Source organism: Plutella xylostella, chromosome 8 (genome assembly GCF_932276165.1).
Source record: "Plutella xylostella chromosome 8, ilPluXylo3.1, whole genome shotgun sequence".
In the NCBI taxonomy this organism is placed as follows: domain Eukaryota; kingdom Metazoa; phylum Arthropoda; class Insecta; order Lepidoptera; family Plutellidae; genus Plutella; species Plutella xylostella.
The window spans coordinates 843,284-857,385 of record NC_063988.1 but is presented as its reverse complement, the minus strand read 5'-3'; the positions used below and the strand labels follow the sequence as shown (position 1 = coordinate 857,385).

The window sequence follows — 14,102 nt, the reverse complement described above, 5'->3', positions numbered from 1 at the left end:
GAGTTTAATTTAAGGAACAACAGAACTTACATAATATCTACATTAACAATACTACGCACGTTCACGTTTTGTGTACGTAAGCAAACCCGTTACTCGCCAGGCTGGGTTTGGACCCACTGGGACTCAGGTGATGGACCCTATACAAACCTTAAGGTCCACCTATCTCTATCGTACGTATCGGATTAAACGGATTTTCATAAACATATGGAGAAACGGCATCGGCAATGCCGGTGGAGTGGATGCACTTGTATGAATTATGCAAAAAATATTGAATGCCAATAATGCGATGCGTCCGTTGCGTACCTACGACGCCGTAAGCTGGACGCTAACTTAATCCTACTAAAATTATAAACGCGAATGTTTGCAAGTATAGACGGTACTCTTTCACGGGTAAACTATAAATATTGTGTATTAAGTAGATAAAATGGTAGTCGACCTATAACATAAGCTTCATTATCATTTCAAGAAAAATAATGTAAAAGATAAAAAAAAACATTAGTGATGCGAAGCGAAGCTTCCTAGAAATCTTTAAGTTTTAAAGAAAAAAAAAAGAGTTTTATGTCCAATCGGAGGTCCCAGTTAAGTCCGCACCAGTCGTCCACCTGCTAATTAGAAACCCGAGCTGTGTTTGTGTTTCGACATCGATGACAGTCCCAATCATAAACACTCGTTATGGAGAAAATTACTCTTTTTGTTAGCGAGAAAGTGGGCCAAGGGAAGGTACTCAGTTACCAAGGACTTAGGAGAAGTATGTTCTAGAACTTTCATAATATGGAAATTATATCGAAAGGGGGAAGGAAGATTAATAAACGTAATGTTTTCGATAGTGAGGGTGCTTACATAATTATAGAATTGGGTTCCCTGTATCTACCTGTATCGGTAGCGCTCATGACATTTAAAAATCCAGGAAATGCTCCGTGAGTGAGCGCTTTCGCATAATCAGGTTACCGGTATACAGGTAGATACAGGGAACCCGATTCACTATGTACCTAAGCACCCTGAGTTATGAATACGACACATTGCCGAAAATTTAAATCAACTATCGGTGTTTGTCGATTATCTAATAGGTAAAAAACACTTGTAACTGCTTGCTTTTATCAGATCAGAGGACTTCGTTTCATTTTTTTTACAAATTTTTAGGTAGCAATTCCGGTTTTGAAAAGAAACCTATGTAGAAAGTATATGTGCTAATATGGAGACGAAAAAGATTATCCCAGCAAAAACGTATTTGTTTCACGTTGAAGGCTTTCAAGGAAATCGGATTTCAGCCGGGAGCTGTCAGCGAATCGGACATGTGTGAGAGTTTCGCGGAATATTATTTAAAGAGTTTGTAATATTTGTACAATAAAGAGTTAAATAATAATAATAATAATAAAGGTAAGCGTCCACCTGTCGGCATCGCACGCAACGGACGCATCGCATTCAGTATTCTTTGTATAGAAATTCACACAAGTGCGTGCATACATTTATGACAATCCGTTAGGTCCGATACATACGATACCGATAGGTAGACGCTTACCCTATAACGTCACAAGTACTCAACGGGATATTATTATGTCAACCACGTACTAATGTTAATTTATTTATCTCTAGTTTAGAGGGTAGGCAGAGCTACAATGCTGCACTAAATTTTTCCCAGTATGTACAGTACAGGTTTGATAGTTTAACGAAAGAAATAAAGTTTTAGTTTTCTTGCATACAAAGTGGCTATATTATCACAGTCGCACGGTTTCTCCTTGATAAGTCTTATGGATATTTATTTATACTTTTATTGCACAATTTACAAAAGTAGATGTACAATCTGGTGGACTTAATGCTAAGAGCATTTTCTACCAGTCAACCTGCAGGAGATTCAGGAGCAGAAAGTAAGGAAGTGCAAAAAAATTACAAGGATATGTATGGGTATTGATGAGCTTATAAAGTAGAGGTAAAAATTACAATAAGTACTTATTTTTTTCCAAGGGGGGAAGGTACATACCCAAAATCTAAACGCGTGCTAACCGACACGGTTATTTCCTGGTCACGCCCTGACCGGGGACGCTGAAACCTGAAGTACCGTTACACCGCGCAGACTGAACCGGGCCTGTTCTGCTAAACAATCAAATTTCACCACTCAACTTGGTGGACGTCAATTTACCGCAAGTCCAAATTCACGAATTAGAAATAGAAATATTTATTTGATGAATATGGGTTTACAATATTAGTATTAGTACGAAAGAGAGGTTACTTGACAGATGTTAAGGAAGTATACTGATTGAATTGGATCCTGGATTCGACAGTTTCACCGTAACATGGCCAAAAAATATAGAAATAAAATAGTAGTTACAAAAAATTTGCAACCTAAATAAAAAATTACGTGTACTCTTAAAACATCTCATTATTGCTATTGAATACTGTGCGAGGCAATTGTAAATTATTTTATAGTGTCGAATGGAAGGAACTGAAGCCTATGATATAGGTACTTTATTTTAAACTACATAGTTTAGATTTTCAGTGTTCACTTATACTTATTATAAAAACCATTTATAACGATTAAGCCACTACTTAATGTTAATTAGTTGTAAATGTATTTTATGTATGTGTAAGTAATGTGAAGTACTTTTGGACTTATATTTCTAATCTAAAAGGCAAATCAGATATTCCATGCACAGTTCAATACGGAGACATTGTTTCTAACGAGCCTGGGAAAACATGCGAGCTTTTCTCGGAGTTTTTCTTATCCGTTTTTGAACCTTCTTGCCTGTCAAACGGTTATACTATTGATAATATAATTGATATTGACAAGTTTGATGTTCAGGATACATTACATCAGATATATATTCCTTATAATGAAATATTTATTCAACTAAAGAAATTAGATCTGACGAAGGGCCCAGGGGCTGATGGAATACATCCAATATTTCTGAAACAAACTGCTGACTCTATAACTAAACCTTTACATATTTTATTTAATAAATGTCTAGTTGAAGGTGTTTTTCCTAGTATCTGGAAGATGGCAAACATCACACCAGTTCATAAAGGAGGTCCAAGAGGGCAAGTAGACAAATATAGACCTATCTCAATACTGTCTGCTCTGTCAAAGCTTTTTGAGAGGCTTGTCCACTCTATAATTTATCCTGTTTTGCATAATAACATCATGACTCAACAACATGGCTTTGTCAAAAAACGCTCTACCGTTACAAATCTTTTAGTTTACACCTCTTATTTATTTGAAAGTTTAGATAATAATAAGCAGACCGATAGCATTTATACTGATTTTAGAAAAGCCTTTGACAGAGTGGACCACAAAATTCTATTAGATAAAATCGCCTTCAATGGTATAAGAGGTAATCTTTGGAGATGGTTTAAATCATATATCACCAATCGTACTCAAAGGGTAGTCATAAATGGACATGAGTCCAAACCAGTGTCGATCAGCTCAGGTGTACCACAAGGTTCAATATTGGGACCTCTGCTGTTTATTTTATTTATAAATGATATTCACAAATGTTTTAAATTCTGTAAGTATTTACTATATGCAGATGATTTAAAAATCTACCACATAGTTGAAAATGATGTCGATCATATTGCCTTCCAACAGGATCTGGATAGGTTTTCTGAATATTGTATTGAAAATAAACTACAACTTAGCATAGATAAATGTAAGGTAATAACTTTCACAAAAAAAAAACAATAAAAAAACTTATTCTTATTGCCTGGGTGACTCTGCTCTTGATAGGGTTAACTCAATTAAAGATCTAGGTGTTATACTAGATAGTAAACTACATCTTGATATTCACATAGAGTCAATAAAAAGTAAGGCGTTTAAGATGTTTGGGTTTGTCATGCGATCTAGCATACATTTTAAAAAGCCATCTACCTTTCTTCATTTGTATAAATCGCTAGTAAGATCCCAGCTTGAATACGCCATAGCAGTGTGGAACCCATTTTATAATAAATACAACACAGCCCTTGAAATGGTACAGAAGAAATTCTTGAGATCTATGCATTACAGATGTTTCCATTCACGTATGCCATATAAAACACTCCTCAGCAATTACTCTATTTTATCCCTAGAAAATCGACGCACCTTACTAGATGCTATGCTTCTATATGACCTTTGTCACTCCAAATATGACTGCATTGACCTGAACAATAAATTATGTTATTGTGTACCCAGCCGGGCGACTCCAGCGCGGGCAGCCCATCCCTATCAGCTGTTCGCTATCTCAACAGCTCGCACTAACGCCGGTAAACGTGAGCCATTTAATCGCTTAGCAAGCTCTTATAATAAATTCTTTAATAGTATTGACATCATATCAAGTAAGCCAAGTAATTATAGGAGACATATTATTGATACTCTGGAAAACCTAACGTCATCACAATAATTATTATTCACATATTGTATCATTTAGTATATTGTAAATATATTTATACAATGTATATGTACAAACTTACTGCCTGCTATATATATTTATTTAATATTATCCATATATTTATGTTCTTTTGTTACTGAATACTTTTCAAATTTAAAAAAGGTGTTTCTTCAGTTTCTTTCTTTAGTCACTTAAGTTAAATCTTACTCTTTTAGTTTACATGTTTCTTTTTATAAGTTTAAATAATTACCTACTTAATTAAATTAGATAACTGTATAATTTACTCATAAAATACTTTTTTGGTAATCTGTGGTTAACTGTGTTGGTAGTACATTTGTTACTATTTAATGTGTATAATACCATGAGCTTAAATATAATGTACTATTGTTTGTTAATCTTAAAATAATAAAATAAAAAAAAATAAATAAAAAGTAATCAAATAAACAGTTTTGATTGTTCGATTGAAAACGGACAAGCATTGTCGTATTGGGCATATGGTTTAGCGGAATCGCACTAAGGAGGCTGCAGTATTGAGGTTAGAGCTCGCGGGCCGAGACAATGGAGTTACTGGAATCTGACTCACGGTGGTGGAAGGAATCTTGTGGTCGGCTTTCATTCCGTACTTTATGGTTGGTATATTACTAAGGTTGCATAGCTGTTAAAGTGTGAAAGCGTCTGTCAAGCTAGTTTCAGGGATCGTACTGATCATTGAAGTTAAGCACCACATGGCACTATACTCTGTCCATCTTATTATTGGTTTTTTTTAATTCGAAATCCCATACATATTTGATGACTGCAAAGGAAAACCAACTTTACTTACCAGACATAAGGAAACGTCAAAAATACAGTACCTAAGTGGGTCCCGGTTGCTGCTTCGGCGGCAGTCGTTAAGCCTAGTCAGAGGTCTTCGGGCAGCTTGAAAACATCTGACAGTCGGGTTGCCCACTTACCCGACAACTCTCTCAGCACAAGCTTGCTTGTGTTGGGGTCCAACAACCCGCACTAGGCCAGCGTGGTGGACTAGGCCTAAACCATTAATTCATCATTGGAAGGAGACCCATGTCCCAGCACTGGGGATGTGATGATGGAATGAAGTATGTTTCTGCATGAGTGTTGAAAATTCTACAGAAAATTTTGTTAATGCTGCTGTGGAAAGTCACACAATACACATGCCATCTACAGTTATAGCAATTTCAGCAATTTAGATCAATTAGAGTGCCTTCTTCTTGGTCGACTGCGGTAACGTGGCATATTTGCGATAATGCTAAAATTAAGGCATTTTTTGCGGTTATTTAAATTCTGGTCGAAAAAAATATGTTGCAAGTTTGACGTTTACATTTTATAAACTACTTAAATCCGAATTCTTTTACTGAAGCTTTTAAATAAACTGTACTGGTATCTGAATTATCCTAGCCGCACGTTTATTAGCAATCTTAGAACTTACTTTGTTTGTAAATTTGTTACGAGTTCCTATATTTTTTTATTAAGAACCGGGTGCTACTATGGGTGAATCTGTATTTTGGTGAAACAAAAGTTCATTACAAAACGGTTTACGGTGACTAATGTTTCAGTAATTATGTTCTGAGCCGCCTCATTGCTCGTCGTTAAGCCGACGAAAGCGCAGCGATTAAGGGCACCCGCACACATCTTAAACGACGCGAAGCCAGCCTTAGGGTGGCCGCAAATTGACACTACTTTATTTGCCGAGAACTGTGAAATTGCACAGCAATCTTTGATGACATAATTTCAGTGAAGCGATGCGTAAATATCAACAGAGTGTTTATCATTTCTTCATGTAAGTATTGTGGCTTTATTCTATTTTTTTATAAACTGTCGTGTTTAATTGTCGGGCATAAAGATGATCAAGATATTATAATTCTTAAGCACTTTAATACACTGATAATAAAATAGAAACAAGGAACATAACAACTTCTATAAAAAAAAACCCTCTTAATAAAATAAAAAAATGCTATCAATGTGTAAACATGTTGGATTAGGTAGTCTGCACATTTAGATTTTAGTTGAATTTGGCACATGGTACTAAAATGCCAGAGTGCATTGCACTCATTTTAAAAGCTGTAACTCTAAGGAACAAACGTAGCTCGCTTTCGAGTCACCCTTATAACCCTTTTGGCGATTGCTGTAAACTGTGTCTGTATGTCTGTCTGTCTGTCTGTTACTCTTTCACGCCAAAACTACTGAACGGATTTGGATGAAATTTGGTACACACATGGTCTAGACCCTGAGAAAGAACATAGGCTTTTTATCCCGGAATTCCCACGGGAAAACTTTTTAAGGCGAAGCGAAGCTGGCGGGAACAGCTAGTACCTAATAATAGTGATTTTGAAAAGATAGTGCATTTCAGTAAAATATTTAAAATTAGAGTATTTGGGTCGCTGATCCGTTTCTGCGACTGACGCTAATCTTTGTTGTGAGATTATTTAAGCCTTCCCAAGGTATCTGACATAACTCAGCTGAACTCTCTACAACTTCAGGTCTAAAGGATTTAATAAAATATTAATAAAAAGTTTACGTAGCTAAACTAAAACACCTAAAACGAACCATGTTTTTTCTATCGGGGGAGCTCGAAGCTTATGAAATTATGAAGTGACTTTCACAATTATTATTTAGCGGAATCACAGATAGGATCGGTCCATTGGTCGTATAAAATTCTGACACGTTCAAAATATATAATATTTTTATTTAAAGCAAAATATAATGTTTTTTTTTTATAAATCAGACTTAAGTACAAGTTTATGTTTTTTTTATGACAATATGAGTCTAGAAATAAAATTATCTCGGTGATAAAATGGGCAAATAAACTCTTTTACGATACGATGATGTAGCCGCATTCTATTGTTACTGAGTATACTTACTTTTAAGTAGTATTTCTGTATTCTGTGAAGTGCTTTTACTTGAAACTGTATTTTCCTTCTTTCATATGCGATGCTGACCACTGAACCAATAATGCATTGAATATTCAAAAAAGATTAACCTTCAAATTTATAGAACTAGAATATATTGTAAATTTACAACAAGGTTAACACTTTGAACACTTTGAAACAAACGAGTTTCGATTCTTTACGTCAGTGAAAAGGTTGAAATTCGTATATCGCAACGTCAATTTTAAGCCTATTGTAAAGTGTCAAAAAGCTCTATGAATTTGGGGGTATAAATAAAAAAAATGATGATAAACAAATGCCCAAAGCAGCCTTACCTCTAGAAAAACAACCTTCATAAAGATGTTTCCAATTTCAAAGCAAACGTAATATAATGTGGAAAATGGTTTTTCTTTCTACCTATTTAATATTCTAAATGAGTTTCTGACTCTGTGCGTGTATTTCTTTGTTGTTGTTTGTTTTGTTTTGCATTTGTGTATCTAATGTGAAGCCCTCTCTGGCTTTAGGTTTTGACTTCTCTATCCTAATCCTAACTAATATTATAAATGCGAAAGTAACTGTGTCTGTCTGTCTGTCTGTCTGTTACTCTTTCCCGTCAAAACTACTGAACGGATTTAAATGAAATTTGGTATACATATGGTCTAGACCCTGAAAAATAACATAGGCCACTTTTTATCCCGGAATTCCCACGGGGAAACTTTTTAAGGCGAAGTGAAGCTCGCGGGAACAGCTAGTTTGTGTAATAAATTTATTAGTGGGTATCACTTAGTTGTTTAAAATATTTGGACTCGGGTCGTAGTCTGTCTATCTTATATAAATAGTAAAGTTATTCTTTAAGGGTGACTTGTACAGTACATTTCACCCTTAGTATGGGTGAGCTTAAAAATAATTTTTAAGCTTTTAATTCTTAATCAATAAATAGCAAGTACCTATCGTTTGATCAATGCCAAAATTATGACGATCGTTTTTAACTTATATGTTTTGACTAAGTATAATATATTATATCCAATTTTTTTCTTTCTTCTTGTCCCGATATAATTTGAAAGGCAAAAAACAATACACGAACAAACTCATAATACATTTTTATGATTGCGTGGCGGCGCAGCGCGAGGTGTTATGGAGGAAGATTACATCTTCGGCCTTTCGTGAAAAGGCACGTTTCTTCGGCTGATTGTGGCCGAAAATTTTAATATTTGGCAACATTGCGTAGAACGTAGATATTGGTATCGATTCTGAAGGGCACATTCTAATTTTAACGCTGTCAAAAAACGCTTACATTCTCTCTAAATTTATTTGGCATTCTGAAGGCACCGTTTATCTCCAAAATTAGAGACGTCACTTTAAATTTTGAATCTGACAGCGTTAAAACTATTCAACTTAGGTTAGATGGTCGAATTGGTATTCTGAAGGTGCCATTTTTAGCGCTGTCAACTTAAAATTAGCAACTTTCTTCCTAAATTTAAAAGGGGTCTAAACAGGTGCCTGTTAAAATTATACTAAAATTTCTAAAAGTAAAACCGTGAAATATATGGGAAATTGTTGTTGTAGGTGCATAAATATGGATTTAACTTAGAGCTGATGTGTTGTTGAAGCATGTAAAGCTAATTGCAACGACGCTAACTTATTATTTTTTGCGAAACTACGATGTGAAAGTGACTCTGTTTTGTCATATTATTATTTCTGATCTTTGGACTGAATGACTGAAAAACGTGTTACTGACAAGGTAGGCATGAACCGGGTTGCTTAAAACAACTTAAGTTATTGTTCTAGGTCTAAAAATTTATCAACACACCGATCAACTTTAGGATTACACAAGCCCTAACACCTCGGCTTTCCTCTTCCAAACAGACCGGCTATACATACATGAGGAACACCTTAACCTTAACTAACTTACCTGTGTACCTATCTAACTCTCCACTTACCCCTTTCAACTTATAAGAATATTTTACTCAAAGTGGTCTCTACATCTTCTTCTTAAGTCCTTTAACTCCTAGTGGAGTATAGGGCCACAACTACAGCTTTCCACTTCTGACGATCAGAGGCAGCAGCCACAACTTCTGGCCAGCTCATGTTGATCGACTTGATCTCCTGGGCTAATGTCCTTATCCAAGATATTCTTACATAGCTCAAATATTTAACTACCTATTTTGTTACAGGAAAAAACAAGTTATACCTACCTAGGTTACCTTTTACCTGAAAAATATGCCTGACTTTAAGAAACTATATAGGTACTTACTACTATACTATTACTTTTTATGAAAGAAGAAATACATTTTATGGACGTAAAACTTTATTTGGGTGAATAACACACACTGGTTGAGTATTTTTTCTGACACCAATATACACAATTGCTTGATTTCATTTCTGTATCTTATTTCCATTATCCTTCTAGTTAGTAGGTAGGTAACTAGGTGGTCTGATGGTCGTTTTAGTATTGTTGTCCCAGAGAGGAATTAATATCTTGTATCCAGCGTTTCATGTTTAGTTTATGGGTGTGGTTGATTTTTCATTTTCATTGTTGTTGTCACTGAAAAATAAAGTAAGTATAGGTAAGTTGTATGGATAGTTGACAGAATAAGCTTATCCTTATAGGTACCTATTTACACAAAACTTTAAATATTAGAAACGAAAACGCTAGAACACAAACATAAGTAACCAGATAGTTATTAACCAGATGCCCAAGTGATAAAACTATTTACCTACTTAGATTTTACGTAGGATTTAACTTTAACTTCCTAAAATAAATCGTAAAGTTGCACACAAGCACCTTATCGATTTTACAATTGCATATAGCAAACACAAACATAATAATTTATAATAGATGATTGTTTTGTATTAACAAAAATACTTTAAAAAAATAGCGGCAAACTTTTCGGCGGAAAATTCAATATGGCGGTGATGTGATGGCTGGCACCGCGCCGGCGCGCGCCTCTCTTGCAGTCCAGCGCGCATGCGCCATAGAGATGTACCTAGTGCAATGTTACTTGCTTCCGAACTATGCTTGAATGAAAAAATAATCGATGCTGTATCGATTCCTGGGTAGGTACTTTTATTATAATCATATGGGTTTTTGGTAAATATAAATACGTACTCATTGGAAATAAGTAAGTACTGATAAGGTATTTGTGCTTTTGTAAATATTCGATACTTTTCATATTCTTATATGAATATCATCCCTTACACAGTCATCTACTTAAGTATAACGTATCATCATAATCAACTATTAAACATTTAAGTACTTACATAAAATATTGTGGATAACACATAGACGTAGATCTTATTACCTACATACTTTACTGAATAACTATTGTTTAAAATATTCCAGTGCAATAATCGATTATATTCGATTATTCCCACTATTTTATCAACTTACCCCATCTCTACTCTATAATATTTTTTTTAATCACTCGGAAATTGACATAGAACATCATAGAAGCATTTTCTAGCCAGAGTTACCAGTTGAAATAATGAATTATGAATATGTTACATAAATAATTGAAATTATCATGAAAACCAATATAAATGCAGGGCATTTAATTCTTTTAATTTTTTCAACTACTATTTAGGATAATTAAATTTATTTGGAGTACTTTAAGGTTAAAAAAATTAATCGATATTTTCGATTGTAATATCCTTAAGTACATGGCCACACTCATTTTAAAGACGTCAAATGAGCCTTCTAAATTTAGTTGGCCGTTAAAATTGTTGCCTTCAGAATAGCAAAAATTAGCGCTGTCAGTTAAATTTAGAGATTTTAGCTCATTTTAAAATTAGGAAGTGCGCCCTTCAGAATCGATACCATTGTCAGATTACTTGAGTGTTGTTTGTGTACATAATATATGTGTTTTAGGGCAATGATTTCAGTCGACTTTCCAAAGTACAAAGTTATCTGAGGAAAAGGTAATTTTAATAATGTTTGAATATTAGAAATTAACTGCAAAACTGTTAGCGTATACATTCATACTATGTATACATCAGTTTAGCGTACACACACATTCTATAAGAAGATTTAAAGTATTCCTGCTCAAACCATGAACCAAAGACATAGGTAGTCAAGACAAATTTTCGGCCAAACCCGTCCACACTTGAGCGAACACCCGCGCGGGGGGAGGAAGTGGGCGCGGGGCGCGGGGGGGGGGGGACATCGCAATTGCAAAGCGAGCAAAACTGCAGCCGCCAAAAATCTAGTCAAACTGGCCGCGGAGCAACGTACTGAGTCGCCGAATTTACTGCGGGACAGCGGTGCGGTGGAGTCGATAATATTTGCTTTGTTTCAGGCCATATAAGCCCATATAGAAAAGTGTACAATAATAAGTTACTAGACTTATCCCCTTATTCATAGAAAGGTTATAGGATGTTTTAGCTATTGAACTAATTTGTTTCTTAACACTACCAGACAAGCAGACTATGGATCCTATATGCAGACCCATTTGAAAAAATATTTATTTGAAGTTTTTTCCTTGGACAATTTGAGATAATATATATGTTACTTACTTACTTGACTTGTTATGACTAGTTACTTAATTATACATCTTAATAATAATATTACCTTTGCGATAGTCACACTCAATATTAAAAAACTTATATTACAAAACTTATTTATTTTGTACTTTGCGTTGAATTCTTTTCTATAGAATGATTAAATTCAATACTATCGTAGATTTTTGTGCTATTATCGCCGTCACGGACCGTGATTCTTAAATATGACACAGTTGGTCGAGACTGGAACTCGGGTCGTCCTTGATCAAGGTTTTCATTTCACGGGTCTTACTTACAGCATGAAAAAGGTAGTTTCAACCACAGCAACATAATTAATTACCATTGCAAAAATATCTCACATCACTAAATAATGGCCCACTCTATGCCATGCGCTGTGCGGTCGTTAGATAGTCTCACCAGCAAGTAGGTGTATCTAAAAAGTGCAGCGCGCATCGAGAGGACCAAAAAATAATAAAAATGGCCGAACCGGCGGGGCGACGACCGGTCAATGACCCTGCGCCGGCGCAACAATTTTAGGACTAAAATTTGGGACCTAGGGGACCTTTTTTGGAACACTAGAAGGGTGGCTTTAGAAAGCGACGCGCAGTTATGGCTTCTTTGTTGTGTATTTTGGTTATAAGTAAGTATATAAGTTAATATTTTACAGGAATTTTAACTCAAATCGCCATTGGAAAATTACTAATTAGAAACTGAAATGTTTAATTATTGTAAAATTTGTATAATTGCAATTTTTTGTTGTATTCCCTGGATGGGTTAGTACCTAGTTGATTTTCATGTCCAATATTATGGTTAACATTATATGTACTTTTATGTTATTCAATTTTATTGTATTCAAAATCATTTAAAAATCTGATGATTAATCATCTCAACAAATCCTTCGTTATTTTGATAACGATCAATTTGAATTCGACTCTCCTGCGATCAATCAATCAATTCTAACATAATCATTCATTAAAAACAAAAAAGTTTAATGGAATCCAAAATGGAATGAACCTTCAAAATGATGCTCAGTAAAGTGCATAATTAGTTCCACTCACAAAGGTTGGCAACACCTGGCCTCGCTTCATTAGAGCTATAAACCTGAATGCCTAAGGTTCTTCACCCCTGAATAATGATTATTAGGCAGTCATTCCAATAATCTAACAAAATTATAAATTGTATGTATATCTCATGGAATCTACTTCCACGGTATACCTAGTATGTATCATTTTAATTTATTTGGATATGTCGCAGGCGTTCTGCATTGCGATTCTGTAAAATCGACATCTGACTTCGATCTCGGTTCCCCTCATCTCGCCTAATCTTTATTGCCCTAAACTCGTTTCGCATAACTCGTAAGGTCTAAACTTTTTTGGTAGAATCATCACTTCGCCAAGACTTATGTGGCATAAGACTCGTTTCGTCTAAAACTCTTTTAGCACAAACTTGAAACACCTAAGTCTCGTTTGCTCAAATTGTTCGTATTGGTATAATCTTGTTTCTCCTAATATGTTAATAAATACTATATGAAGTATGTTGTAAATGTACAAATTGTGGTATTTTTCTCCTACATCCCGAAAATCACGATATTGAATGATCAAAATATCGAAAGTGAATGACCATTATAATGATTACAAACGCCATTAAACCCCATGGGATCGAAACCTAAAGATAGGTGCGACGACGAGCAAAGCGAGGAGGAGCGTGTTAGGTGCACATTTTCGTCAAAAGCAAAGCGGAGCGCAGCGAAGCGGAGCGGAGCGTTTCCCACATAGCGGCCACAATACAAGGCACCAGTTTGCGCTATGTAGGGAGACGCTCCATCTAAGTTAAAGCCAAACGAATATTATTACTTTGTATAACCGATGCCATAGCATTATTAGGCTATTCAAGATTTGGCCATACCATTATTAGGCTAAACAAGATTATGCGAAATAACTTTTTACTAAAAGAGAATTATGCCTTACGATTTTCGGCGAAACGAGACTTTGACCAAACGTTACTATGCAATATGAGATTAGGCAAATAAATCCTAAGCCAAAAAAGGTAGAACCCTTCGATCTTCATTCTCCCTTCACCTTTCACAGTGTATATGTCATCTCATACATTATTTGTCAAAATCTCGAAATTCGGTGTGTCAATTTGAAAACTCACTCCGGATTCAGAATCGAGTTTTGACAATTAGCTTTATAGAATCGCAATGCTGGTCTGGCAGGCAAAGTATTAGGTACCTACAAACACTGTAGAATTCGTTTTTTTCCTTTTTTCACTAGCTTTAGCCTTTTTCCAAATTAACTTTTACATTGCGTTTTATTTATAGTGGAATTCCAACAGAAATTGTATTCAAAATAAGCCGATTTCAGCGAAA

The 14,102-nt window shown here is 35.1% G+C and overlaps 1 protein-coding gene and 1 long non-coding RNA gene across 3 annotated transcripts in view; one reads left to right on the top strand and one right to left on the bottom strand.

Moving 5' to 3' along the window:
* Positions 1-14,102, top strand: part of LOC105384336 — a 71,766-nt gene that overhangs the window by 54,905 nt on the left and 2,759 nt on the right. The gene's annotated exons all lie outside the window — the stretch shown is intronic.
* On the bottom strand, positions 9,528-10,092 carry LOC125488900. 2 transcript variants are annotated; one of them, XR_007266570.1, is made up of 2 exons: positions 10,023-10,092; positions 9,528-9,782 (listed from the first exon to the last, which is right to left on the bottom strand). It is a non-coding gene; the product is annotated as an uncharacterized LOC125488900 (long non-coding RNA). The 2 variants fall into 2 exon arrangements; XR_007266571.1 differs by having other exon boundaries at positions 9,959-10,089.